The sequence below is a fragment of the Lissotriton helveticus genome, chromosome 11, assembly GCF_964261635.1.
Source record: "Lissotriton helveticus chromosome 11, aLisHel1.1, whole genome shotgun sequence".
NCBI classification, from domain to species: Eukaryota; Metazoa; Chordata; class Amphibia; order Caudata; family Salamandridae; genus Lissotriton; species Lissotriton helveticus.
This window is the reverse complement of record NC_136072.1, coordinates 1005764133-1005791871: the sequence shown is the minus strand read 5'-3', so window position 1 is coordinate 1005791871 and position 27739 is coordinate 1005764133. Positions and strand designations below refer to the sequence as shown.

The 27739-nt window shown below is 46.9% G+C and overlaps 1 protein-coding gene across 5 annotated transcripts in view; it reads left to right on the top strand.

Annotated features, from left to right (window-relative positions):
• Positions 1-27739, top strand: part of ACACB (acetyl-CoA carboxylase beta) — a 2338068-nt gene that overhangs the window by 36327 nt on the left and 2274002 nt on the right. The window contains exon 1 of one of the 5 annotated variants that reach the window (XM_078667380.1): positions 1148-1330. The exons of 3 other annotated variants lie outside the window; for them this stretch is intronic. The gene's annotated coding sequence lies outside the window, so the exon portion shown is untranslated. Of the gene's footprint in view, positions 1-1147; positions 1331-27739 lie in introns of those variants that run through there. One more of the 5 variants, XM_078667378.1, reaches the window with a different exon arrangement.

Here is a 27739-nt window from a genome sequence, read left to right as displayed (position 1 = left end):
CCACATACATTCTGCAAGCACTATGCTCTTGGCTCTAAGATAGAGAATATGTTTTGCTTAGGGTCCATTGCTGTCCCTTGCAGCTTTTCCTACTCTCTTTACTTTTTGTCTCTTGCTGTAAAATCTACTGAAAGTTGCAGGGGGGCAACTTTAACATGCTTAGGTAAAGTGGTTAATATGTATGGTGGGTCTATTACTATTTTATGGAGATTACCCATTTGTCATTGCCATTAAATTAATGACTACATAAATTGAGTCTATTCTTCACCTCGTTCTTTTCGCTCAGGTAGCTGGGTAACCGATTGGGAGATGTGGAAGGGGAGTTAAAAAATGCCAGAGCAGATTAGGCTGCTTAGCTCAGGAGTTATGAAGGGAAGACTTTAAAGTATTTTCCCATTTTCCAAAGAACTCCTAAAGCAGAGATTAGTTTTTAGAAAATAGAAAATCTGATTCCCTGACATTGTGGAAGGTTATGTTTTTTTCTGGATGACGTTGATTACGCCGCTCTGTTTTTTTATCTCGATGGTAAGGGCGGCGTGGGCTCCACCTTAGGTAGAACCCCCACACACTACATAAAGTTGTGTATAAAAGAGATTGACCAGTGCATCCATCAATTTTTGATGCACGCTTCTTTAACACCACTCTTTAAATGACCCCATCAGCGCTCGGTGCTGGCAGCTGGCTATTTAAACTGTGGATTTTGAGAATTTGCCTGGACCCCTCGCCCACTTTTAATTTTATGCGTCATTGATATATGTGATTTTGTTACCACTGACGTGCACTGGAGAGTATTTGAAACATCTGAAAACTGTTATAGCTTTGTGCGCTTCGACTTGCTTTGCATTTTTTACAGCAAGGCATTTTGCAGAACAGTCTGCTTGAGCCCTTTGCTTCTGAGACATACATAAGTCCTTCCTCTCTAAGAGGGCAGTATTACTTGCCTTTTACAGGCAGCTTGAAGCTCGTATGAAACATCGGATAGTATTGCGGTTGACGTACACAGAGAACTGCTGGGTGCCAAGCACACAGCGCCGTCCTAGGTCACATTGGAAAACAAGTGACCTTTGTCCCACATTCGCTGCTCAGCCAAATCTGGCTTGCTGCAGCTTTGTTTGTAATTGAATCGAAAACACGTGGCATTGAGGGCGTGTTTAGGACTCCTCCCCTAAAAGCGAACACATACAGTTAATTTGAAGACGAAGACAGAGGTTTCCTTGCAATTTGGAGGTAGAAAAGAGGGATACATATTTTATATTGTATTTACAAAGATTTTGTGGACAAGAAGGTGGAGGACACATTTTAACAGATGAAAACTGGAAAGCACGATCAGGTAAGTGTACTTCCCGTTATTCGTGATTGTATATAAACCATAATATGCATCCTGTATTTAAAAAAAAAAAAGAGCTTTGAAGTAGTCCAACGTTGGGTAACTGTGGCCCCCAAAGAGAGTGTTTTTAAATAAACCCCTCGGACATAAAAAATAAACTTTATTAATTGAGTTGAAGATTTCATGAAAGGAAACCGGTTGAACTTTAAAGATATGCTTGTTTACTTCTCGTCCGCGAATCTCTTCTTTTATTATAATATGAAACATGCTGTGGATTTCTGAAATAAATCAAAATTAAGTATATTGCATTCTTCATTATCTCTAGGCCTGAATGAGTCAACAGTTCACAATAAATATTTTGTTGCAAAAGGCAATCAGCCATGGTGTGTGCATGACAGGCCGCCATGGCAATCCTCGTTTTAGTTACTAACAAAGTAAAACTGACAGTAATTCTTAGAGGTCGCTTCAAGGAGCTCTGAAGTTACTGCCTACGTACCACAGTGTTAAACACCTGTTGCGATTTATATTACTTACATCCATGTTAGAAATAAAATATTCATATTCACCTAGAGGACAGCAAAGGGAAATTTACAAAATAAGTGCTGTGATCACTACATATAAAACAGTATGTAACATTTTCTGGAAAGTTGTGGTGGAGCTAAGGAGTGTAATAGTCAAGGTGTATACAGTTTTATTGTGCTAAACGTGCATTTCGTTTAACAAAGCTCTTTTAATCTATGAACAGATGTATAACTGTTGTCCTCAGTAGCCCTCTGGCCATCATTATGCTGCATAGGGTGATCTGGGGTCAAGTCCTTAAAGAACAGAATTTCCAGAGACCAGCGTTCTAGTCCCACACACTTTAATGGCGCATTCCTACATTTTGTAAACTTTGGGACCCAAGGGATTTGCTCTAAAGAGAGTTCCATGTGTAGATTAATAGCAAAACTATATTAGAAGAAAACAGAGGCCTACAAAAGAAACCAACAGTATTGGACTGGGATGCTCTCATTAAAGAATTCAAAGTTTTAGACCTACCAGACACGTGACCATATGTACCTTTATCCTTAACTTCTGCCCGACTACACACTCCGATCACAGTAGGGACTAAAGAGTCAGTACAAAAACACACAAGAGGATAGCCGAGAAGCACGGCCTACATGTGCGCCCCAAAAACCATTTTGCCAATTTACCATAATGCTCAACTCAGTGTCATGAACACGGCAATGTATGGTTGTATATGACTAAAATGCCAATAAAGTTTGTTATTAAAAAAACAAAACTATATTGTTAGTAGGTTGCTGCTCCCCCCAGAGAGTTTGAATATTGCCAGAATGATAAAACAATTTGATTTTCTGTTTGAAAATAAAAAATAAAATGCTCCCTTCGCCATGGGAGTTATCTCCCATGGCGAGGGGAGCATTTAGAAATTTTCACTGCCCCTTACCGCCAGAATTTTCCTGGCAGTGACGGGCAGGGAAAACTAACCTCTACTTCTATGGCAGGACCGGAGACTTCGGATTATGCTATTCTCTCTTCTCTCTTTCCTGACCAACGGATGTTCCCCAACCAGAGAACCTGTCACCGGAACGTGACCATCTGAAATTGCTGACCGCAACGTATTGATAGAGCGATACGCTAGACCCTCTAATGCCAGCGAAGCAGAAGTTGAGGTCGTCCACAACGTGTGCCCCCACGAGATCCAGACATCGTCGCAGACACCAACCCATCCAGTGAGACCAGGCCGAACGATTTCTTTTGACCGTGCTGTCTGCCCAAGCCTGGGCCAGGAGGTCTGCTGCACTTCGCAAAAGGCCCGGGACTTGCCATCGGCCCAGTAATCCACCTCGCCATTAGTGGGAGACTGTCTTTCATTACAGGGGATGAGGATTACCAGCTGGATCGCTCAAGAGAAGAGGCGATGGGTGTAGACGGATTGGAGTAGCCCAAGAAAGTTCCATCAGAACTGGAAACCAAACTTGCGACTTCCACACTGGTGTAATCACCACCAAATCTGCTCTTTGACGGCGCACCTGGGTGGTCAGCCTCATGATCATGGTGAACGGGGGAAACGCATAGCCCTGCCCGGTCCCCCAATCCTGGAAAAGCCATCAGTCACCACTGCCCTGGATCCAGCCTCCAGTTGAAGTACCGGGGAAGCTGGTGGTGGAGACACAACGCAAACAAATAGATCGTGAAAGGTCCCTAAAGCGAGAGGAGGGATTGGAACATTGTTGGAAACAGCCTCAAGAGACTTGAGTCCCAAAGATGACGGGATTGCCAATCCTCCATCTGGTTGGCCGACCCCGGAAAGTGTTCCGCCGTCACTGAGACGTGTTGCTCAAGGCAGTACTCCCAGAAGTCTTTGGCTAGGTCTGCCAGGGCTTTGGATTGAGAGCCTCCCAGGTGGTTGGTGTAACAAACTGTTGCTACATTGTCCATCTTGAGCAGGACGCAGGACTGCGCCCGGTACCTGGTCCAGCATCGGACCGCAGACAAACACCCCGTCAGCTCCAGACAATTGAAATGGAGCAACCGCTCCTCTGCGGACCAGACACCGTGGTGAACTCTCCACAACGGCCCCCCCCAGCCTGAACTGCTAGAGAGGCGAAGATGGCACGCCCGTTCCACGCCTCCATGTGGGACAGCCACCCGTGGAGCTCTGCTCTGATCTCCTCGGACAGAGGCACCCGCTGAGCTTTAGTCAGCCTGCGGAGCAGGTGGGAAGCCTTGAGCCTTGAGCCGTTGAAGTGTCAGAAAATGGAGGGGCCCAGAAAAATGGCCTGAATAGAAGGCAATAAAAGCCCCACCACCCTCGCAATATTGCGCAGGGAAATCAGTGGTTTCATCAACATCCTCCAAACCTCGTGTCTGATCTTCGCAACCTTCCTGTATGGCAGACTCAACGTGTCGCCCACCAAATCTATAACGAACCCCAAAAAGGTGATTGTCCGGGTGGGCTCCAGGCTGGATTTTGACTGGTTGACAACGAAGCCCAGCCATTGGAGTAAGTTCACCGTGGATCGCAGCTGGCGGGAAAGAGACCGAGGGCATTGGTCCATGAACAACATATCGTCCAGGTACACAATCATTCACAGGCCCCGCCCCCTCAGGTTTTCCACCACGGGACGCAGTACCTTGGTGAAACACCAAGGGGCCGACGAGAGATCGAAAGGCAGTGAGGTGAACTCGAAGATTTGGTTCTGCCACTGGAACTGGAGAAACTGTAGATGAGGTGGAAAAACCGGGACATTGAGATAAGCTTCCTTGAGCTCCAGTCGGTCCATCCAGTCCTTGGGCCAAAAAACATTGCGGAGAAGGTGAATCCCCTCCATTTTTAAGTGGCGGTAGACCAAACACTTGTTGAACTCCTGGAGATTTATAACTGGCCGCTGGCCCCGTCCTACTTCTGGACCAAAAAGAGTGTGCTTAAAAACCCTCTCAGTGTGGGACGAAGCAGCAGATCGCTCCCTTGGCCATTAGCTCTCGGACATACCGCTTGATGAGGACGGCTTCCTGGCCGGAGAAATAGAGAGGGGGGAAAGGCGACCTCTGGACGGGAGATCCATAGGATTCCACCTGAATCCCCTGCACTGTCTGTAGTATACAGGCATCAGATGTGATGGTTCGCCAGTTGTCTATGAAGTGAGCCAGGCAACCCCCAGACAACAACACGAAACAATCAAAGCACTCACAGTGGAAGTTGGCGGCTTCTTCGCTGCTGGGGCTGTTGTATTGTCCTCTGTGGTGGGGTCGACCTCTGGTAGGGTAGAACCCTCTGAAGCGTGATGAATCTTGCCACTGTCCTCTCTGGGAGGGTTGAGCCCTGCCAGAGGCTGTCGGGAAGGAATGGCCAGCTGAGCTCCCCCTACCACGGCTGGCCCTGAAGAAAACATGTGCATTGAAAATGTGCTTCACAATGGATTGGGCCTTGTTTAGGTAATTGAATGTGGACACGAACTTACTGAGCTTTTTGCCAAATGGATCGCCGAAGAGCCCTCCCTGCGCCACCTTCACTGCCTCTTACGTGGCTAGCTCGCCCAAATGTGGGTCTAGCTTAATGAGCAAAGACGTCTGCCTCTCCGTAGAGATGGCGCAGTTGGCATTCCTTAGGAATATGATCACCCTTTGCACCCAGCTAGAAAGGACATCAGGAGGGATCAAGCCCTGGAAGCCTTGCCGTCCTCCGCCATGTCGAAAATCTTAAGTTACTGGGCACCACTGGCCTGTTGGTTATCTTGGCATGACCAGAAAAAACCAAACACTATCACAGGGCTAGAGGGATGTTTAAAGACCAAGCCTAAGTATTATCCCCCAAAGGACTAGATTAATAAACAACAAACTTAGGGGTCTAGTAAAGAAACCCAATAATGCTTCTATATTGTTGTACCCCTGTCAATTGTACATGAGGACAAACACATTGAATTAAATTAACAGACCATATCACCAAAAAACCATATCACCAAAAAGTGAGGCACCAGTGAACGTAAGTCACCCCTGGTTGAGGATTCCCATCAAAAGTCTTGTATGGATCAATATTCTCATTTGGTAATCCTTATCGGGTATTGTATCTCTTGATCATTGAGATCGGCATACCCTGATAGCCAGTCCGGGGTGGCGACCCACAATCACTCAGTACTACCACATGATGTTGATATGATGGGAAAGTGCAGTGCAAAGAAATATATAAGTGGTGATTAAAAAAGGATAGGAACTTAACAAAAAACAATTTTAATAGAAGTTAGCCCCTTCCTCATTAAAAACAAGAACAGTATAACAACGTAATCGCAGTTCACACAAATAGCTGCGAGGAGACCAACATGTTTCAGCCACGGAATGGTTACCAGGCTTTCGTCAGGGTCTCTGTTCTTTATATATGCTACTGATTAACGTGTGAAAAACTATACAAAAAAACACACTAGTGAACAACAGTAAAGGATATGATGTTCCTTCATCTGTGCAAACTCCTCACTTCGGTACTTGGTTATCTAAATACTGTATATGGGGAACAAACGTGCAGGTGAGCCACAATTCGATAACACGATCTTTTGTAAGGAATGTAATATGTCTAAGTAAGTACCAAATAACCTTAAACAGTCAATTACTCACCCAGAATGACCGGGGAGTGGACCTCACCTCTTCCTGGACCTGGCTCAGGATATGTGAGACCCCGCTCTACAATGATAAAAACCAACTTCAAAAGGACAAAAAACCAAAGGGATCTACTTCTAGAACTACTCTGGCAATGTACTAAGAAAGGAAGTCCCAAAATCTTTTAACAGTGGAGCTCAATAGCATGAACCACTTGTTCCCAAAACCACCTGCTCACCATTCTATCGTTAACTACACTTAAAATATGTAATTAGCGGTAGTAACGCTTACATGTATTTTAAGTGTAGTTAACGATAGAATGGTGAGCAGGTGGTTTTGGGAACCAGTGGTTCATGCTATTGAGCTCCACTGTTAAAAGATTTTGGGACTTCCTTTCTTAGTACATTGCCAGAGTAGTTCTAGAAGTAGATCCCTTTGGTTTTTTGTCCTTTTGAAGTTGGTTTTTATCATTGTAGAGCGGGGTCTCACATATCCTGAGCCAGGTCCAGGAAGAGGTGAGGTCCACTCCCCGGTCATTCTGGGTGAGTAATTGACTGTTTAAGGTTATTTGGTACTTACTTAGACATATTACATTCCTTACAAAAGATCGTGTTATCGAATTGTGGCTCACCTGCACGTTTGTTCCCCATATACAGTATTTAGATAACCAAGTACCGAAGTGAGGAGTTTGCACAGATGAAGGAACATCATATCCTTTACTGTTGTTCACTAGTGTGTTTTTTTGTATAGTTTTTCACACGTTAATCAGTAGCATATATAAAGAACAGAGACCCTGACGAAAGCCTGGTAACCATTCCGTGGCTGAAACATGTTGGTCTCCTCGCAGCTATTTGTGTGAACTGCGATTACGTTGTTATACTGTTCTTGTTTTTAATGAGGAAGGGGCTAACTTCTATTAAAATTGTTTTTTGTTAAGTTCCTATCCTTTTTTAATCACCACTTATATATTTCTTTGCACTGCACTTTCCCATCATATCAACATCATGTGGTAGTACTGAGTGATTGTGGGTCGCTACCCCGGACTGGCTATCAGGGTATGCCGATCTCAATGATCAAGAGATACAATACCCGATAAGGATTACCAAATGAGAATATTGATCCATACAAGACTTTTGATGGGAATCCTCAACCAGGGGTGACTTACGTTCACTGGTGCCTCACTTTTTGGTGATATGGTTTTTTGGTGATATGGTCTGTTAATTTAATTCAATGTGTTTGTCCTCATGTACAATTGACAGGGGTACAACAATATAGAAGCATTATTGGGTTTCTTTACTAGACCCCTAAGTTTGTTGTTTATTTATCTTGGCATGACCGCCAAGAGCGGTCAATGCCCTTCTTGGGGTCCTTGATATACTTAGACAAGAATGTCGCCATACGGGCGTCTATCTCAGTCGTGGCCGCCACCTTCCCTCTAACAAGGCACAGGGCACTCCGCTGTGAGGCAGGAGTGAACCTCCTGATCCAGAGGCTTGCGTAGCCTCCTGGCTACGTACTCGCCCACCTTATCATATGTAACCCATTCTGAGCACTGGGGGTGTAACAATTCTTCAGGCTATAGAAGGTCAGATTGGGTATTTTGGGGCTCCGCACCTGAAGGGTATCAAACGCCTTCAAAGGCGTTCAGATCCACCCCTTTGGAGTGGGGCGTTTACGTGGGTTCTCGGGTGGGGGGTGGCCTCCACTGGAGGTTTGGGGGCCGAAGACTCAGAAGCGTCTTCACTCCGGGCGAGGAGTTGAAGGCATCATTGTGGCAGATCCATCAATCTCTCCTCCCGAAGGGCCATGGCATCTGAGACCGCCCTCACAATGGAGGCATCCACCGCGTCACAGAAGTCATCAGTTTTCCTTGTAATAATCCCCCAAATCCTCCATACTGGTAAGTAAATCAGTGCTGTACCCACCTGTGGGAGGAAGAGCTTGGGCAAGGGTGGCCACCCACCAGGTAAGACGGATGCAAAAGGACTGGGGCAACCCAGCAGCCAGTAAAGACCCATAGGTGTCCTTGTCCACATTTACTTAACATCCCTGTGAGAGTAGGGGGAGTGTGGGAACCGGATTCAGCCCTGAAACACCAGAGGCAAAGGCTCTTAGGCCAGGGAGACACCGTGCCCTCAGAATAATATGGGTGGGACGTTTCAAATTTATAAACCAGCTTAGGCCTGGTGATAATAAAATGTAATCCAGCTCCGTTGTTACATGACCATGAGTGACTCCTGGTTCTCGTGGGTGCCTCTCACGTCCCCAGCTCCCACGGCTCGTGAAGGTCAAGCACGCGTTGGATAGCAGCCAGCACAGTGGATGTAAAGTGCAGAAAGCCCGCAGCTTCTCTAGCATCGTGGCTTCACATTCATGAGCGCATGACTTTCTGTGTATCCTAAAGGGTAAATAAAACACATGAAAGAAGACCTTGCAATAGCACGTACAGCAAGAAAAACACATTTGTAGGAAATTTCTAGTGCTAAAAACTTCTTTGTAATATTTTCCACGAATAGGCAAAGCATTGTAAAGTTGACAACATTTGAGATGAAATCAAACTTTGGCAATTTTGCAAGTATTTGCCTGTAAATCTTTAATTTCTCCCACCCTTGTATGGAGCCGGTGTGTTCCCGTGTTCCTTCCATATACTACAGGCCAAAGACCAAATGGTATATTGTTACCTTCTCGAGTTCATGCCGAACTAGCCTATGAGACCGAGGCCTTGGAGGCTTTTTGTTTTGACTGCGCATTCTCTATGGAAGATTAGTTTTGAGAGGGTTACTTTGTGTTATTTGTAGACCTTGTAATTTAACAACTCATTTCACTGCAAGATCCTCATTTTGGTATTCCTGTAAAGGAAGTAGTGCCCATGAATGCTACTTGGCCCGTGACTGCTTTCACCTGGCCCCTCTCTGTTGCTTCTCCCTTTGCCGGTCACTTGCCCTGTGACTGCTTTCACCCACTCCCACCTCATCGCTTGCCCCTTGCATATTGCTCACAGTCAGGAAGCCCGCGGGCCGTAAGGGGGGCATCCGTGTTGGAGACTTGAAATTTGTACTGTAGTATTTGGATACTTAGATTTTATTTTAATGTCACACTGCATTTTTATTGTAAACAAAGGCTTCCAGGGGGGTTAGTTGCAGGGCGAGGATGAGGAAGTAGGCCTACAGCTCTCCTGGGGGTGTGGCACTCTGACAGAGCCTGGAAGATAACATTTACTTTTCGTCACAACACGTCCTGTGCAGTAATGTCCCTGCAATGCACCCATTGCTCCTCTCATCTCTCCCGCACACTGCCACTACCCCCTCTTATCTCGCAATCTCACTGCCCCCTCTCATATCTCCCTCACACTACCTATCTCCTTTCTATACTACCTGCGCACACACACTAAGCACAGTTTCTTTCCCATGCCTTTTCAATGTTTCTGTCCCTCAAACCCACACTCTTCTTAGGGTGTCTTCTGTATACACCGGTGGCCTGCTCTCCCCTTTTTTCTCTCTGTCTCACACACTCTGTCTGCTCCTCTCTCTCAAGTTCATTTACCTGCACAAACTACCTATCCCTCTCTATCTTCCTTTCTGTCTATTCTGTGCAGCTCCCACCCCTATCTATTCACCAGGCCACATAATTCCACTACACCTATGCACTCCACACCACACAATTCCACGCCATACAATTCCACAACTAACAATTCCAATACAACCCACATAATTCCGCACCACACACATAGGTAAAAACATTGTCATTTAAAACATCAATAGCTATAACTCTCGCAGATGCAAAACGTGTTAATGTCTGTATTCAGAAATGTGTGCCATTTGTTTAATACTTCCTCAAAGAACTCAAAGTAATGATGTTTGATGAATATTTACTGAAGTAGTCTTGTGCTCACCCACCTCCCGAAACAAATTGTAAGTAAGCCCTCTGCATCCTGACTTACTGGTCTCACCTCAAATCCTAGTAATTTAGGGATAGGTGCATGATCTCTAGAAAGCGGGTGGACACTAAGGATTAATACCAACGGAACATATTTTCCCAGAAAAAGAGTTGTTACATTGTTCCATGGGGCAATATATAGTAATAATAAAACGATGCAAATAGCTAACATTTTCCTTTCATTTGCATAACATAAAATTTGTTTGCGTACATGGGGGAAAGTTTCAGTTTTATTTAGGTCTCAGAGGCTAGGTTTATTCACTTGTTTTTTTATTTGTTATAGCTCAGCAGTAGTAACAAAGCTTCACCCATCACAAACTACATTTGCCAAAACAAGACAGGAAAGTATGTAAACCCATAATGACTAATCAGTCCACAACAACCAGGACATAATCCCAAGTGAGACTCCCTTGTGCTCTTTCTTCGCTGCTCAGCAGATCATTACTTTTGCTTTTTCAGTCAGTTTTTGATTAGCTCTGTTAGCATATGTAATACTTTGATTTCCACATCTTATTATATTTGAGGTATGTATTGTGCTACAGATTAAAGGCTGGTGTTACCTTTTGTGTAGGGATGTCGCCTTGGTACATGCAGTGTAGCAGGGGCAGGTGTGAGGGTACAAAAGCAAAGCCTCCGCCATGCCGAGAGGCAATGGCGGAAAGCCTATGAACCAGAGCAGCTGACAATATATAAATCCCGACTTTCCCTATATCAAAAATCTATCATTGGCAGGAAGGCTGAATACTATGAGGCAAGAATCACCACAGCTCCTAATAAGCAGAAAGAGACATTCAAAATATTGAAGGAACTTAGTCAAAAAGCCGAAGTGAAAACTACAGATGCCTCCCTGGACTGCAATACATTCCAGTCTTACTTCTTGCAAAAAGTCAGGGATATTACCTTCGAAATCGATAACACTACAATTAACCAAAACGTTACCGTTCAACACCAGGTACCCCCATCCTCTGGCCACCAACTTACTGCCTTCCCTCTATTGGATCACACATCACTGACACAACTAATGAATTGTACTAAATCAGGTTCCCCTGCCGACCCCGAGGATCTTCCGAATGGCTGTTCCTGGCCTAGAAAACCAGTTTCTCTCACTATTGAATAACTCTCTGGTGACTGGCCATTTGCCCTCCAACTTGAAAGAAGCAAGAGTAACTCCCCTCTTAAAGAACCCGGGAGCTGATGCTGCCAGTCTTAAGAACAGTAGGCCCATTTCCCAGATCCACTTATTAGTGAAAGTGGTAGAACAACACGTCCTAATAGCTCTCTCATTTTTTCTGGAGGAACACCAAGTACTCCAAATGCAACAAGCAGGTTTTAGAGTACACCACAGTACTGAACTGGTGATGCTCGTTGTCCTGGATGAGCTCAAAACCATGGCTGACAAAAAACAACTGAGCGCCCTGATCCTATTAGACCTATCAGCGGCGTTCGATACTGTCAACCACACTCGGCTTCTGGACCAATTAACAGCCTTAGATTTTCAAGGGTCGGCATACCGGAGGCTAGAATCTTTTCTAACAGGGCGGTTCCAGAGGATTCAGTTGGGGGAACAGGTATCAAACAGGGGTTCCCTCACATGCGGCGTCCCCCAGGGCTCTGCACTATCCCCGCTCCTCTTTAACATCTACCTACAGCCCCTAGTAACAGCCCTGGCCCATACCCATATGGACTGCTGTGTCTTCAACTATGCAGATGACACCCAGCTCATTTTCCGGATTGATAACTCCTTCCATGCCCAGGATGCCGCACAAAATATTCTCAGATTTACTGTAAATTGGATGACCGCAAACTCACTAAAAATGTTCCCTGAGAAAACTGAAGTTCTTGTCATTCCCACAAAAGGTAACCCGTGGAGCGATCGTTTTTGGCCCCAGGAGCGGGCGCTACTCCCACTCCAGCCTTCGCCGTGAAAAGCCTACGCATTAAATTGGACCAAGAGCTCTCCACGGCTAACCAAATCACTACTGTGGTAGGCACTTGCACAGGGCTGTTAAGACAGCTACGGAAACTTGTCCCCCTTCTTTCAACTACTTCCCTGCAAATGATTGCGCAAGCCACAATTGTTTCCAGAATGGACTACGGAAACACGTTGTATATAGGCCTTCCTCAATAGCTCATCAATAAACTTCAAGTAGTACTTAACGATGCAGCTAGGTTAAATTTAGTGAAGTTTAAAGGCCTGTATTGCCCATAAAGCAATATATGGCAAAGCCCCGGCCTATATTAAGGAACGCCTGAAAAACTAGGTTCCGGGCCGCACACTGCGGTCCACTGAGACCTGCCACGCCTAGATGCAACACCACATCTAAAGGGGTAGAGCCTTTTCCGTTTTACTCCCACAACTCTAGAATCAGCTGCCTGACCACCTGTGTAAAGAACCAACTCTTCTCCCATTCAGGAAACAACTCAAAACGGTCCTGCTTAGGGAAGCACTGGTCACTATCTCATCTTACAACACTGAGGGGCTTTTTGATCTGCCCATGACCTCTGGCTACTCCTCCGAATGGCTTAGAGACCTGCCGGTGATTAGCGCTATAAAAATACAATTACAATCTTCCAGACGATAGAGTATTGCATTGCTCACTGCACCAAGCAGGCACTGCTCAGGGTGGACAAGCACAATGTCCTAGGTTTGGTGCATCTAGTCCAGCTTCGCACCATCAATGTCCCTGGAGGTTTGCTATCACCCTAACATCCCAGCCATAACTTTTTCTTCTGCTAACTTGTTCTGGCCCCCTGTGGCTGCCCGCAGCTTTAGACCCAATAGCCTATAATGTGCTCGCTGCTAGCACTGAAACTATGGACACAACGTGGGCAACAGCCCCATTGATTAGACGGGCTGATTGTGTCCATGGCTATCTGTACAATACATTGAACACATGGTAGCGGTTACAGAGACATTCATATTGTACTTTCAACATCTCCTCAATGTACAATTTTATTTTACATAAGGGTGGATGCTGTACAATTTTCCTTGCAATAAACCATGGAGCTGGACTTTGGCGTTTGCATTGTGAAGGGTCACTGGAGTAACTTGCCCCCTCTGCGCAGTCTTTACTATAGGTCTAGTGCACGGGCCCCAGATCTTCTCCCATTTCTTTTGTACACCCCCTGCTGCGATATATTGTTTCTTCAGCCCTTTGGCACCAGTCGAGATTTTTCTCCCAGTCAGCCACCACTGACAACTACCTCGACCCCCAGTTCAGGGTTATATTTCTCTTGACTACCCCTGCTGCCAATGCCACCCATACTCTGGCGTGTCTGGACCAGTCTTTCACCCCCTGTATCAGAAGCAGCAATCCCTTTGGCTCAAGTGGGACCTCTACAGAGAGAACCTGCGACATAATCGTAGCCGCTGCCCCCCCAGTATTAAGGGATCAGCGGGCATTCTCAGAGGGTATGAAAAAAGGAACCCTCCTGTCCTCAGACACAGAGGATCTCCCGCCCTTCCCATCTTATAAATTAGGCTGTGAGAGTAGTATGTTATGTGGAGAACCTTCAGCTGCACTAGTCTGAATTGTGCACGTATTGCTATCTCTCTAGGCTTGATGTATATTTTTATGAGGAGGAGGATCAGGAGATCCTTCCTTGGGGAATGATCTTTCGGAGATTGTTGATGCCTCGCTTAAAAAGGCAGTGAATGAGACATTCATGCTGGCCTGGAAGTGGCTACTTTTGCTGGCAGCACGTCAGCCTCAACCTACTCCCCACAGGGAAGATGATTTCATGGTCCCTGGGGAATTTGAACACCAGGCAGCAGGGATGCATCTATTCTCAGCAAGCCATTGCGGAGTGCAACATGCTACCACTTACAAAATGATCACTCTTGGTGGCTCTTGCAAGTTCCCCCTTCACTTTCTTTTCTCTTGGAAGGAAGGAGAGTATTTGCATTTATTCAATTGACGGGTTTGACTCAGGAAGACAATGAGTCTCGACACAGGATTCTAAGCAGCTGAGGCTGGAGGATTGACAGGGAGATCTCCAGGGAGGGGTTTTGCCATCAGATATTTTGGTTCTGTGAGAAAGGTATCATCTCCGATCCTCCCACTGGACACCTGCAGAGAAGGTGGCCCAATAGTGGCCGGAAAATGAGGAAGCTGTTGGATAAGAGGATCTGAGGTAGCCTCGTGGCAGAGTGCCCCAGAACCTCTCTCTGGAGGGCAACCTCATACCCGAAATGGATGAATGCTTGGCTACATTTCTCACCATATTTATAATTAAAAAAACCTTGTGTTAACAGCTCATGCTATGCGAATTGATTGCACCCAAAGGTTTTCCTTACATGCACCCAACCTAGTCCCTCTGACATGCGGCTCTTACGCCCGTTAAATCACTCTAATTTGTGCTACCACAGTCTTTACCCGAAGGTCCGACGGAGTATTCGTGGCCTTTGTTTCTCTGTTCCTGACACCGTTTCTGCTCTTGCCTCACAAAGCTAAGCTTTTGGAGCTGTTATGTTCCTGCTTTTATTTTTCCATGGGCCTCCAGTGCGCCCTCCTCTTGCATCAGGACAGTGCACTGTGCTGCTTATATCTGCCTCTACTGTTCCTGAAAAGAGTTCCTCACGGTATACGGCATACTGGAATCCAACAAAAGACTGTTGGGCATTCTAATGCTTACTACATAACATTTGCCTTTTTAGGTCTTGCCTACGCAGCGCGCTTGCGCTGCATAGGAGAGAGACCTTTAGGCATCTGCACAGCTTTCCCTGCAAACACGTGTCCCGAGAAGTCTACTCGTGAGTACTTTCATGCTAGCTTTCTCTCATTTGGGAACCAACGTACATTTCCCTTTAAGAGAGTATCTTTAATCGGCGTTAGCAAAGTACTCATGAGCTACTTTCTATGTCCGAAAAAAGTATTTCTGAGAGAGAAGCAGCCGGTCCTAACTTACGCATCCTACCCGGAGACACTGGAGCTTTTTGCCGCCCAATACATTGTGAGATTTTACTGCCACCATACTTGGCGTAGCAGTAATAGAGGTATGAGGTAAAGTATTGGAGGTGATTCAGCTACGGAGCTTTGACTTGTTACTTAGTTTTAACATGTTGGGGCAGCCCTTATACTCCGTTAAACTGTCCTCCGCAGCACACACACGGTGCTGCCTCTCCGATTTCAGCCAGTGCTCCTGCAGCTGCCCAACTCCCGCCTTCACCACTTTCATGTTGAGGGGGAGGAGCAAGAATCGGTGAGGTACGGTCACATTGTGATCATACTAAAAAGTACACACTGAAGACTTTTGCATGCATAGCAGTTATTTTTTATTTATATTGAATTAACTTTGTTCAAAAATATTTGGTTACTTTGAGCCTGTCACATGTTGAGGAAAGGCACCTACTACCCAACAGACTTACACCTAGATTAACTGTAAGTAAATACATCTCTTGTTGTGTTACATACATCTGTATAGTGCACTTCTACCAAGTGCGGCCCTGAGGCGCTTTCAGAACCTCTGCTGCATCCGTTTCCATTCTGGAGATGACTGAAGGAGGAGGTGTTTCAAAGACTTCATATGTTCAGACGGGGAATTATCGCTTCCTCTGGTATAATTTCATATCAACCTTGTGGGTGTGACCTGTTGAGATTTGGCGCCAACACCCGTGGGCTCCGGCTGATCCTTCCCCTCTGGTTGGCTGCCAGGCACAGATCTTGCCTGGGCCCGGATCCAACATGGACACGAAGCAGAGGCATTACGATGGGGCTGGGGGACCGAGGTGTGAAGTTCTTCATCTCTTGCTTTAGTAAATACGAAACCCTGCTAAAAACTACAGCAAAACTTTACTTTAACCGTCTTTAGAGAAATATGTCCAGAAATCCTCATCTACAACTATTCAAAAACTGGTTAATTGTGGACATTGGGTACCGAACATACCTAGCGAGGATAGTACTTAAGGATGTGTTACTTTGAGATTTGCTATAGCGCCTACACAATCTGGATGAACGTCAGAGCGCTTTACATAGAAAGAGATTGAGCCAGATATGGTGGGACAACAGAGCATTACAATTATAGAAAAAAACTTTTCATTTTAAATAAGTTTTGTTTCAAGCAGTATGCTAGGATAGTAGTACCAGGTGAATAATAGTCCAACATAAGTAAGTATTCAATCAAAAATAGTTACTTTGGTGCAAGAAATAATAAAATGCGCCCACAGTAGTATCTTTCATAATGGTACATTAAACCTTTTGGTGAAACACCTAAAACTCCCCTGCAGGGGAAATTCTGCATGCAGAACCGAATTGTAACTTTTTTGCAGATTTTCTCCAGAGTCTCAGAATTTGGTCGCTTTCCTCCCTCCCTTCCTCCACATGAGCTGGTGAACGACTAAAACCACTGTGAAACAACACAAACTCTCATAATTTCACAGATGTGGGAAAAAACATGGTTTGTTGCATTTTCTCAATTCCGCACTTTACGGTAAAGAAGAGGAAAAAAAACAAGCATTGACATAGCCAATAGGTCTCGCCTTTGGGACCGTGTTTAGCCATGCAACAGTTGATGTTGTTACACCAAGGGTATTGTGCTGTATAACTAAACACTCATAAGGTCCCAAAGGCGAGACCTATTGGCTATGCCAATGCTTGTTTGTTATTCTTCGGACATTAGACCGGACTGTCAAAGATTCTTCCCATCCTGCTACAAGACAATTGTTTTCCTTTGAACTGCCTTTTCACGGGGATCGTGTTATTCCTTCTACTCTGATAATTCCGATGACAGTAATAGGGTTATCTATTTATTGATTTCCTATCATTGGCTAATGGTGAGTGAAAAGCTGCACACATTGAGGTGGTAGAATTTGCGTGGGGTCTGTTTTGTGTGTGTGTGTGTATATTTCACAAGTTCCTTACTTATTCGTTGGGTTTTTCTCTTTTAGTAAGATGGTGTTTGGACTGCAGTGAAGTAGAGGGTTTATGTATGAGAAACCATTATTACCCAGAAGAAGCAGGTTCCTCCACCCTCCTGATGGTGGAATTGTCTCTCTACTGCTTTCCTTCTCCCTACCTTTCCCCCTTTCGCCCTAAAGGTTACTTACCCATGCTTGGTTTGACAGTGGGCACTTGGGGACTTAGCCTGCGTTCCTACGGATTCTTTTCCATGACCCAGTAAGTGGGATCTTGACAATAAGTAAGGAATCGATAAGTCATAGCAGTCATACCAGGACAAGCTCTTGCACACTTCTTCTTAACCACTTCAACTTCTCAGTTTGCAACTGACCCAGAAAGAACCCCCATCTTTTCTCTCCCACCACTCATACTGATCAATCATTCAGGGTTTGTCAAGCACAACTACTCACCTGAAAAGGTCTCAAGGCGCTGGGGGGGGGGCGCACTTCCTGGATGTTCAAGGTGATTCATCGAAGAGCCAGGTCTTGAGGTCTTTCAGGAACTTGGAGAGTGATGGAGTACATCCATGCCTTGGCCGTGAGAAAGGGGAAGGAACACTCTCCTGTTCTGGTCTTCTTGATGCACTGCACCATAGCAAGGGAAAAGTGGGCTGAGCGGAAGGATATATGGGGTGCATGGAACGAGAGGCAGTGGTTCATGTAGGCAGGACCGGTGTTGTGGAGGGCTTTGTGGGAGTGGGTGAGATCTGCCACACCTACCACTGGAATAAATATACAGTTGAGTATACGCTGACTGCAGATACTCCACTTCCCTTCTTGGCCCTTATATCGTGAAAAGTATTAGTGCTAGCAGAAACATATGTAAGCGTTATAAAGTCAGGAGGATATGTGCATCTAAACATAGTTTCACGTTTCAGGCTGTCATGCAGTGGCCTGGGCGCTCTACGATACCTTTAATCATATTATCGGGAGAAACTCAAGTTTTACAAAGCCTGCAGCTTGTGTTCCATTTTACTAGTATGAGTTTACAACTTGCTAATAATCAAGCCAATGCTGGTTTTCAAAACAGTAAAAATAATATTGCATTGAGGCCGATGGTTCAGTTGGTGCTTTCCTGAAGAGATCACAACTTAGAGCATCTACAGTCGGAGAAATCACATAGGTTCTACGGTTCAGTACTAATAAGAGACACCTACAGATTCTGGGTTGAAAGACTAACACAAGGCTCTAATTGATATATGACTGAAGACGCCAGTGTCGCCCCTTGACTCCCTCTTATCTTATTGTGCTTTTTCATTAATGGGGGCTCATAGATACAGGCGTGTTCCTGGTCGAGTTAACTGCATGGTTCCAGTCTGCGACTTCACTGGGTGCCACAAGACAAGCCTTGGAGCTGAAGGCAGAGGTCTTTTCAGCTCTATACTTGCGCCCATTCATAGTGCCTGTAAAGGCAACCCTCCCCACTTTTGCAGAACATAACATGCACTTGGAATAAATAATCACGCAACACAATTTTGTTGGGAAATGTTTGCTGCAGGTTTATTCCATACAAAAGTATGCCAACGTGGTGGGTTAACTTACGGGCGATCCAAGGGCAGGCAGAGATGACTGACCTACGCTGACCTGCCCACCTGAAGAGTCAAATTGCACTGTGGCCAACCCAATCGCTGCTACCAGATATGAGGGGATTCCCCCCTTGAATACCGTGAACCACCCGTCCACCACTTTACTCATGCCCTTTTAAGGGCCGAGCGTTGCAAGGCAAGCCCCCGGTTGCTCAGGCTTACAACCGCCCGAAGGACTAGCGGGGGGTCGATGATTTTTCTCCAGGGTCCTGCCTTAAAGACTCCTGGGGTTTGGCACAGCACCCCTCTTGTGCTCGTGAAGAGGTAACCTCCCGTACCCTTCCACCTTCAGAACGCCCTGTAACTCTGCCAATGGCCAGGATGTGGCCACCGCCATATCTGGGGCCCCCTCACCATGGTTTGCTCCTTAACAACCTGCCATTAGCCCGTCTAGGTATACCATTTCCTTATCTACTTCTGACAGGTGTACCCCGTCCCTATAATACCATGTGGTGTTCCATGGAGAGGCCAGCCTAATTTAACCAACCATTCTTATTTTAACTTGAATTTGATTTGAACCATGCCCTCCAGCTTGGTGGGCTTGTCCCTGGCTTCAGTTTCCTTTCTGTAGGAATGTGATGGCTCTACTCTTAACCACAGCCTTATTTCCCTTCAAGCTAGTGCAGGCTCCAACCCCCCGCATCCGAAGAGCCACCACAGGAGGAAGGTCCTTCTCCTACCTGGCCGCCAAGACGTGGAACTCCCTCCCGACCCACCTCTGCCTGACCCAAGACCACCTCGCCTTCAGGAAGCAGCTCAAGACCTGGCTGTTCGAGCAGTAGCGGACCCCCCCTCCCCAAGCGCCTTGAGACCCTCTGGGTGAGTAGCGGGCTATATAAATGCTGTGATTGATCCCTTCTGGCCGGAAAATCCCCCTATCTACTTCTGATAGGTGTGCCCGTCCCTATCCGGGTACCCAGTGGTGTTTGCACAGAAGAGGCTATGCCTCTTTACCAAGCCCTTCTAATTGGTTTGCATTTGTGTTGACCCAATCCCACCTGCTTGGTGGGCTTGTACCTGGCTGTATTTATCCTTCTGTACCAATCTCCATCTCTACCCACTGACCTCCAATAGTATGGGAGCGCAGTGCCAACAGGATCTAGGACCCCAAGAGCAATAAATCTAAGCCTTTGTTTACCTCCCTTACTTGACGGGTCGCCAATTTGAGGGTTGGAACTGATAACCATGTGCCTCACCAGCACCTAGGCTTAGTCCCCTCATCTTTAGGAGTTGTGTGTCTTGCATTAGCTGCTTTGTCCTTACGAGTACACCAGGTGACCTACTCAGCTAAACCAAGACAGAGGTAGATCTACCCACTGGAGATGAGTTCTGAGGTCCTTTAAGATACTCCTGACATTCTGCTCCATTTCATGTCCTTTTTGTCTGCAAAACCCATCAGTCTGGCTGCGATCATCAGGTGCTGTGACACTCTGCTGGTGTCCCCCACCCCAGCGTATGTAGCGCATATACAGCTTTTGCTAAAGGTATACCAGAGTGCCAAAAAGGTTTCCAATGCTTTTGGCTTTGAGGACAGGGAGTAAACATATGAGCAAATGTACTTGCCCCTTCTTAAAGTTGACTGCCAAATGTGTTCTGTTAATTGTCAGCATTTGTGCTCCAAACCCATATTTCAACTCTATTGGAGTAACAGGTCACTTTTCTGAATGACAAACTATTGCAACCGACATGGCTGACTGGCTGCTCTAGCGTAGTAGACCCTGACACGACTTTTGCGAAAGGTATAACAGTGTGCCGAACAGATGCCAAAGCTTTTGGATATTGAGAACCTGGATTAAAACATACGACAAATTTGCCTGCACCTTCTTAAACAAGACTGAAAATGTGTTCTTGTAATTGTCAGCATTAGTGCTCCAAACCCAGGAACCCTCTACCCACACTCATCTTTACAGTATTCTGCTTCTTTTCATGACTCACACCTTCGAGAACCCTGCCCCTTTTACCGGGCAACCACTCGAACCTACCTGTCCAGGCCAGCCAAACAGCAGGCAATCTCAAACTTTAAGTGGAGCGTTCTGTAGCACCCTGGTGTGGCTGAGAGCACATTCCTGTTAGCTGGCCAGTAGGTTTGCAACTCCCCCGAATTATTGATACCTCTGGTGAACCAATGGTGTATCATAATCCAGTACCCGTGGGTACTCGCCTTTCGTGCAATCACCATGTCAGCCCCTTCCTTAATTTAACTGTATTAAAACTCGCGGTGTCTACACACTCCCTTTTCCTTCTCCAACGGTACCCTGAACGGAGTTTGCAGCCGTAGTCCCGTCCCAAGCCAAAGAGGGGGCAAGATGGGTGGGAGCATGCATTAATACCTCACCCCTACCCTTGGCGCAGCAGAAGTGACGCTGCCGGTGCGCGGGGCTAAAGGACTCCTCCCTGGGGTCCCCTCAAGTAGAGGGGTGGGGGTGTGCCTAATGTGGCACTAAGGTAGCTGCCCTTTTGAGGTGGCCCACTGCATGAGCCACGGGCAGCCTCATTCCTGAATCTGTGATCCCACATAGATGTCTGAGTAAGGCCCTCTGCGTAGTGAGGTCCCTTCTACTGGCTGCCACCTGAGCAAGATCTCACCTGTGCTCCACTGCTGCAGGTTCACTTCCTGCCTTGTTGTCAAGCCCCCAGTTACGTGGAGCAGAGTGAGAAGCCATAGTGGTGGCTGGATGGGAGACACAGTCACAGCCCCTAGACACTCACTTCTAAGCTCTTTCTTAGGAACTTGGGTACCCTACCCCCTGAGTGCTGTCTGCATCTCTCAGCAGCAGCCCTCACATCTGCCAAACTATCACTGGAATAGCCTTGAAAAAACATGCAGATTCAACATAGAAGAGAGCAGGAGAATTTACCATCATCATTATGCGGGTGGGAGGAGTGGATATTTCTTCCATGAGATTTCCCTTATCCACATGATATCTAAATGAGCAACTAGGGAATAGTACATGAAGCATTTGCCCACTACAGTCATGTACGTTTAAGTTAGATACAGCCCTTGTGCTTAAAGTGCGTATAACCTGAATGCACACGCTTAGAAAATTCATTGGATCGAGGTAAGAACCAATACACTATAGCACTCAGTCATTAGAGCAGTCTGAGGCAAGCACAAATCATTATGTAAATGGTGCAGTCACAGCCAGCTTAAATTAACTCCCATTATAGCTATTTTTTATTGTTAAACCAGCGGATAGGGGCCTATATACTTTGCTTGCCGGGGGCCCCATAGCACTCTTACTGTGGCACTGGATGTAAATGTGCCCCGGTGTTGCCTAGAGGCTGCCTGCCTGCCTGCCTGCCTGTTGAACGCATGCCCGTGTAGTAAGAACAAGTTCACGTGAGGTGCCTGGCGCGTTCACAGAACTGTGCGTCATTCATCGCTTCTGCAATACTGAGTACACAACGCGCTTCCTTGCTGTCAACCAAGCTGTGAAAAGACACACACATCGCGAAATTCGGAACGGCAGCTTGTGTTGTAACATGACTGAGGTTGGAAACGCGGTGCTGTTGACTTTGTGGGGCGGGTCCGGCAGAGGTTACAGACACTGACCTCGTCAGCTGCCGCGGTTGTAGGAAACAGAAATAGCCCAGGCGCTAATGGTGTTTTCAGGTCGATTTTAAACCGCAGAGACTGCAACAGCGGCGCGAGAAGGGTGTTGTCCAAATCAGAGCGTTTGATTACACTTGACATAAGATGCCCGGAGATCGGCCTGTGCTTTGAAAGAGGAGATTTGCATGTTGGATACGGTGCGCGCAGACAGGTAACGTGTTTCTGTTTGTCTGCTTCTGGGCAGAGGGCAACCGTGAAGTTCACTCCTCTGAAAGATTACTATGGCAGGAACAGTCGGCACCACTCAAGGCGTCTGTTTAAGCACTGCTATGTTTTCCATACATCCAGTAACTGGTTTTGTAGTGAGATTCACAGTACGACTGCCTGGCAGTGGCACAATTGGAGTCGGTGTGTTTTTGCTCCAGAAGTGTGCACTTCTATCTTTGTATTATATTCAGGTTCCCTGTGTTGACCATGCGTGGTTGCCCGCGGGTAACATTTAAAGAAAAACAAAGAGAGAAATGCCGGTGGAGCCCATCTTAGATTTGAATCCTTGTGTGCACCATCAGAATCTTTCAAGAGCTTTCATTGTCGAACGTAACATGTTATTCCTTCCTGACTCTTGCAGAAAAAATACACACAGTCACGAGAAACCTTGTCAAGATCTGTGGCAGGTTTCTCTACTCCTGTCCTCCCACAGGAACACTATTGCATAGATTAATCATAACTCCGAATTGTCATGTGATGTGGTTACTGTGCATAATAAATTGTGAGTTATCTGAGTTTATGTAGCAGGTAAAGCAAATCTAATCTGTGCTGGACTCATGAATGCAAGAAAGCCTAAAAACACCAGGGCAGTGTATACAACGGGTAGGAGATCCGAATATGTAATCTGCGTTGAAATTCTACCCTGCTCACTTCATCAGCATCCCTGGGTTGGCAAGTACAGAAAGTCAACGGGGGTAGAACTATTAGTTGTAGTGCCATGAGTTTATTGGCATCATATTTGTTCTTCTCATTTTCTCTCATTTATGTAGACTCTCCGTAGGCTGATCTTTAGTCATTCATTCGGATACATTGAGGTTATTATTTTTGTTTTGTTTACATTTCTTTATTGGCATTTAATCAAGAATCTCCACAAGTTGTACAAAATACAAAGGTAAGTATTTTCATAAAGTGGACAGTAGAACACTTCCCATCCTTTTTTTGTATGAATATATTTATTGCATTTCTTATATGAGATTACATGACCATAAAAGAAAAAACAGCGGCTGTTACAGAATAGGCTCGTTTTCGGTATCCGTTCCCCACAGACAATGTGGAAAAAGAATACGGCATGAATGTCAAGTACAGATGTGCAAGGATACACATGAACAACAACAGTTCGCGAAGATGACAATGTTTCGTCATGTATGTCCTGTAATGCAAACATCTGGGTTAGGGCACCTTTGACATTAAACTGACAGTTCAGAAATAATCTGGACCACTAACCAATCAGGATTATTTCCAACAATCTGAATCAGGTATGGGCTAGTGTATTGGTGCTATTCCGGGTGAAAGGTGTATAATGGAAAAGAAGGACAGGACAGTCTGAGCGCGTCAGTGTGTCAGGTCATGTGTATCGTATGTCAATGTCCCCATATCTAAGGTGTGCCTCCTGCTCCATACCCAAAAGAAGTGCGTGCATCCCAGGTAGTTGTAGTGTCAGCATTCTCTAATACGCCTTAGCGGTCGCTGGGTGAGGCCTAGGGGGATCCGCTGGGCAATCGATATTCAATACCTTTTACACATGGTAATAAACGTTGAACTAGAACTCGTTAAAATAGGAACCGAAAATTAAATGAAATCAAATCAGATGGGAAGTAACACGGGCAAGGGTGGGTGTGCACGTTACTCTGTCAGCAAAGTAAGTCGTCTGGAATGGCTTGGTTCCAATGTAGTTCCTGACCCCGAGGTGCGAGCAGAGGGAGAGAGGAGGGATAGGGGGGGGCCGAGGGAGGCAGCCATGGCTTCCCCTCCAGTGTCGCAGAGGTCACATCCGTCAGTGTTTCGCAGGCGTGTCCATTGGGTGTGAGCCGACAGATGCTGCCCACTCATGGAGGTGTAAGCGCAGGTTTGTCGCGCTTAGCTGCCTCCGGCCCCGGCAGTATCGTCGGGGCTGCGATCAAAGTGGAGTGTGTCTAAGTAATACCTTCTTGCTGACACGCCCGGTGGAAAGCAGCCAAAGTATCATCCCAGGCCTGGGCTATAGGATACATGCGAAGCCCCGCTGTTTCTTCCCTATGCTACGCTACACTCTCCGCTCTCGCCCAATTATCAAAGGAGTTACGCCAGTGTATCGCTCGAGGAGGCTCGCCGTTCTTCCAGTGCTTAGTAAGAAGTCTTTTCGCTGTTATTAACCCAAGGTCCCAAAATCTAGCCAGGACCTTCGTCTGCTTTGTCCGCTTATAAAGGCCCAGTAAACAGGCCTCCCACGTGTGTGGTAAACCTCTTCCCGCCTCCGCCGTCAGGGAGGTCAATATCGCCTTCCAGTAGTCGTGTATAGAAGGGAAAGCCCGAAGCATGTGTAAGAAACCTGCATCTATTAGTCCACACCTGGGGCACGCCGATGTGGTGAGTCCAAAATAGTGGTTTATCTTGTCTGGGGATAAGTATGCCCGGTGTATGATGTAGTATTGGATGGTTTTGAAGCGAGAATTACGCGGGATGTTGAGTGCCCCGGCTATTATCATCGCCCATTCTTTGTCAGTCCAGTCCCGTCCCCTGTCTTCAGCCCATTTATCCCGTAAACGCTGTGGGGAAAACGGTGTGTGTGTGTGTAAGGCCTGTGCGAGCCAGTGCACCACGTGTGATCCGTTTCCCATCACATGCAAATATTGTATTAGCAGGTGGGTCGGCAATTCTTCCATAAGGTTACCCCAGGCCTGTGTCAGTGTGTGTATGAGTGTTGCGTGCGTCAGGAATTGTCCCGCAGGTAACCCCGTGTCTGCGGCCAGCGCCTCAAACGGAATTAGGGCACCGTCTGTAAACAGGTCCCCCAGTGTGTCTAATTCAGCCCATGCCCAGCTGCTTAGTGCTGCTTCTGTGAGCGCGCCGCCTTCCCAGGGCGTCCTCAGCAATGGCAGAACTGGAGCATATGGCTTGGTAAGGCTTGTGAGTTTCAGACTTCTCACGTAGCATTTCCGTGCCACCACCAGGTGCAGCTGATTGGGGCAGTGAATTCTAGCTAGTGGGTGAAAAAGTGCGTGCACTTGTGCAGTCGTCATGACCACCGTGTCTGTGGCAGTATCTCCTAGATTTTTCCCACTCAACCAGTAGGTCACCCATTGCAGCTGCGCAGCTAGGTAGTAGAGCTCCTGATTAGGGACAGCCAGTCCTCTGTTTTCCGCCGATGCATACAGTGTCTTTAGTGCAACCCTGGGCCGCCCCGAATTCCATATCAGCCTTCTAACCAGAGTCTCCAACTCACGAAATATACGAGTAGGGACATAAATTGGCAGGTTGGCATAGAAATACAGTAATTTTGGCAACACTATCATTTTTGTCAGAGTAATTCTACTCGGGACGTTCAGTGGGAGAGAGTTCCAGAAGGCGACCTGTGCCGTGAGCAATGAGATTGCCCTTATTAAATTGCCTTCCAAGACATCGGTGGGGTCTCGATACATATATATCCCCAAATAGCGAAAAGTGGTTGGGTACCAGGTAAGTCGTTCGCCTAGTACCGTGATGGCACTTTCCGGTGTCGCGGCGTCAAAGGAATACACACCTGACTTTGCCCAGTTTACCTTAAGACCTGACATCTCTCTGAATGCACAAAATATGTCGGTGAGTACAGGTGGGAAGCAGGTCAGGTCTCTGATGTAAAGTAGCAGGTCATCGGCGTACAGCGACACCGCATGAACCCCGTTGGCCAAGGGGATGCCCCATTCTACACCGGAGGTTCGGAGTCGTGCCGCTAAGGTCTCCATCACGAGGGCAAAAAATTAGGGGGGAGAGGGGGCACCCCTGTCTGGTACCTCTGCATACCCGTATCGGGTCAGAAAGCAGCCTTCCCGTGCGAACTCGTACCGTGGGTCTCTTGTACAGGAGTTCCACCATCTGGAGAAAGTCGTCGCCCAAGTTATATTTCCGCAGCACCGACACTAGGTAGGGCCATTCCACAGAGTCAAATGCCTTCTTGAGATCGAGTATCAGGCACCCCGAATGAGGCCATCGGGGCGTGGCTAGGCTCTGTATTCTAAACAGACGTCTGATGTTGTACGACGTGCTGCGAGTTGGTACAAAACCGTTTTGGTCGGCATGGACAAGAGCAGGCACCAGGGGCGCCAGCCGCTGGGCCAATGTGGACACCAGGATCTTATAATCTGTGTCGAGGAGGGCCAGAGGTCTATACGAACCCATATTGGTCTTGTCTCTGCCCGGCTTTAGAAGAGATATTAGGTTTGCCTCGTTCAGTGTGGGCGGAAGAGCAGAATCAGTAATTGCGGCTTCGAACATGCGCAATAGTTCGGGAATTAGGATAATGGGATAGGCTTTATAAAACTCCGCGGGTAGCCCGTCAGGCCCCGGGGATATCCCGTTGGAGAGAGAGAAAATGGCTGTTCGGAGTTCCTCTGACGTAAGCAGCGCACCCAGGTCGTCGCGTTGCGCATCGTCGATCTCTGGCAGGGGTGAGGCAAATAGATATGCCTAGATGTCGGTGGCGGAGACCCGCAGATGAGAGCGGAAAAGGCCCTCATAGTGTGTCGTGAAGGCTTCGTGAATAGCCCTTTGTGTGTATACAGCAGCACCCTGTGCTGTACAAACGGACGTTACCTGTGTGGTCTGGGTATCACGCCTGATTAACCATGATAGTAATCTACCAGACTTGTCCCCAAAGCGATGAGTGCGTGCTGAGTGGGCAGCATAATTTAGATTTTTCAGCATGTCATGCAACTGTGCGTGTTGCTCTCTGGCTGCCATCAGGGTCCCGTCGTCTCCCTCCACAGCCTCCTGCTCCCCAGTCAACAGGTCAGATTCGACACGCGTCAGCTCTCCCTCTATCTGCTTCCGCATTCCCGCCTGCATGCCCAGACAGTGGCCTCTCGTGACGACTTTAGATGCATCCCATTCAAATTGCGGGCTGGAGGCAGTATGGTTATTTTCTTCAAAGTATTGTAAGAGGCGGGTCGAGAGCGCCTCTCTGAACGGGGCATCCAGCAACATGTCTGGCTGGAGCCTCCAAGTAGGCACCGGTGGATGCGGGTGTTCCCAGGCCAGGTCTAGGGTGTGGCGGTTATGGTCAGAGTGAGTTCGGCCTAGGTAACAAGTGTCTGTGACATGGGGGAGCAGGTCGTTTGTCAGCATGTACC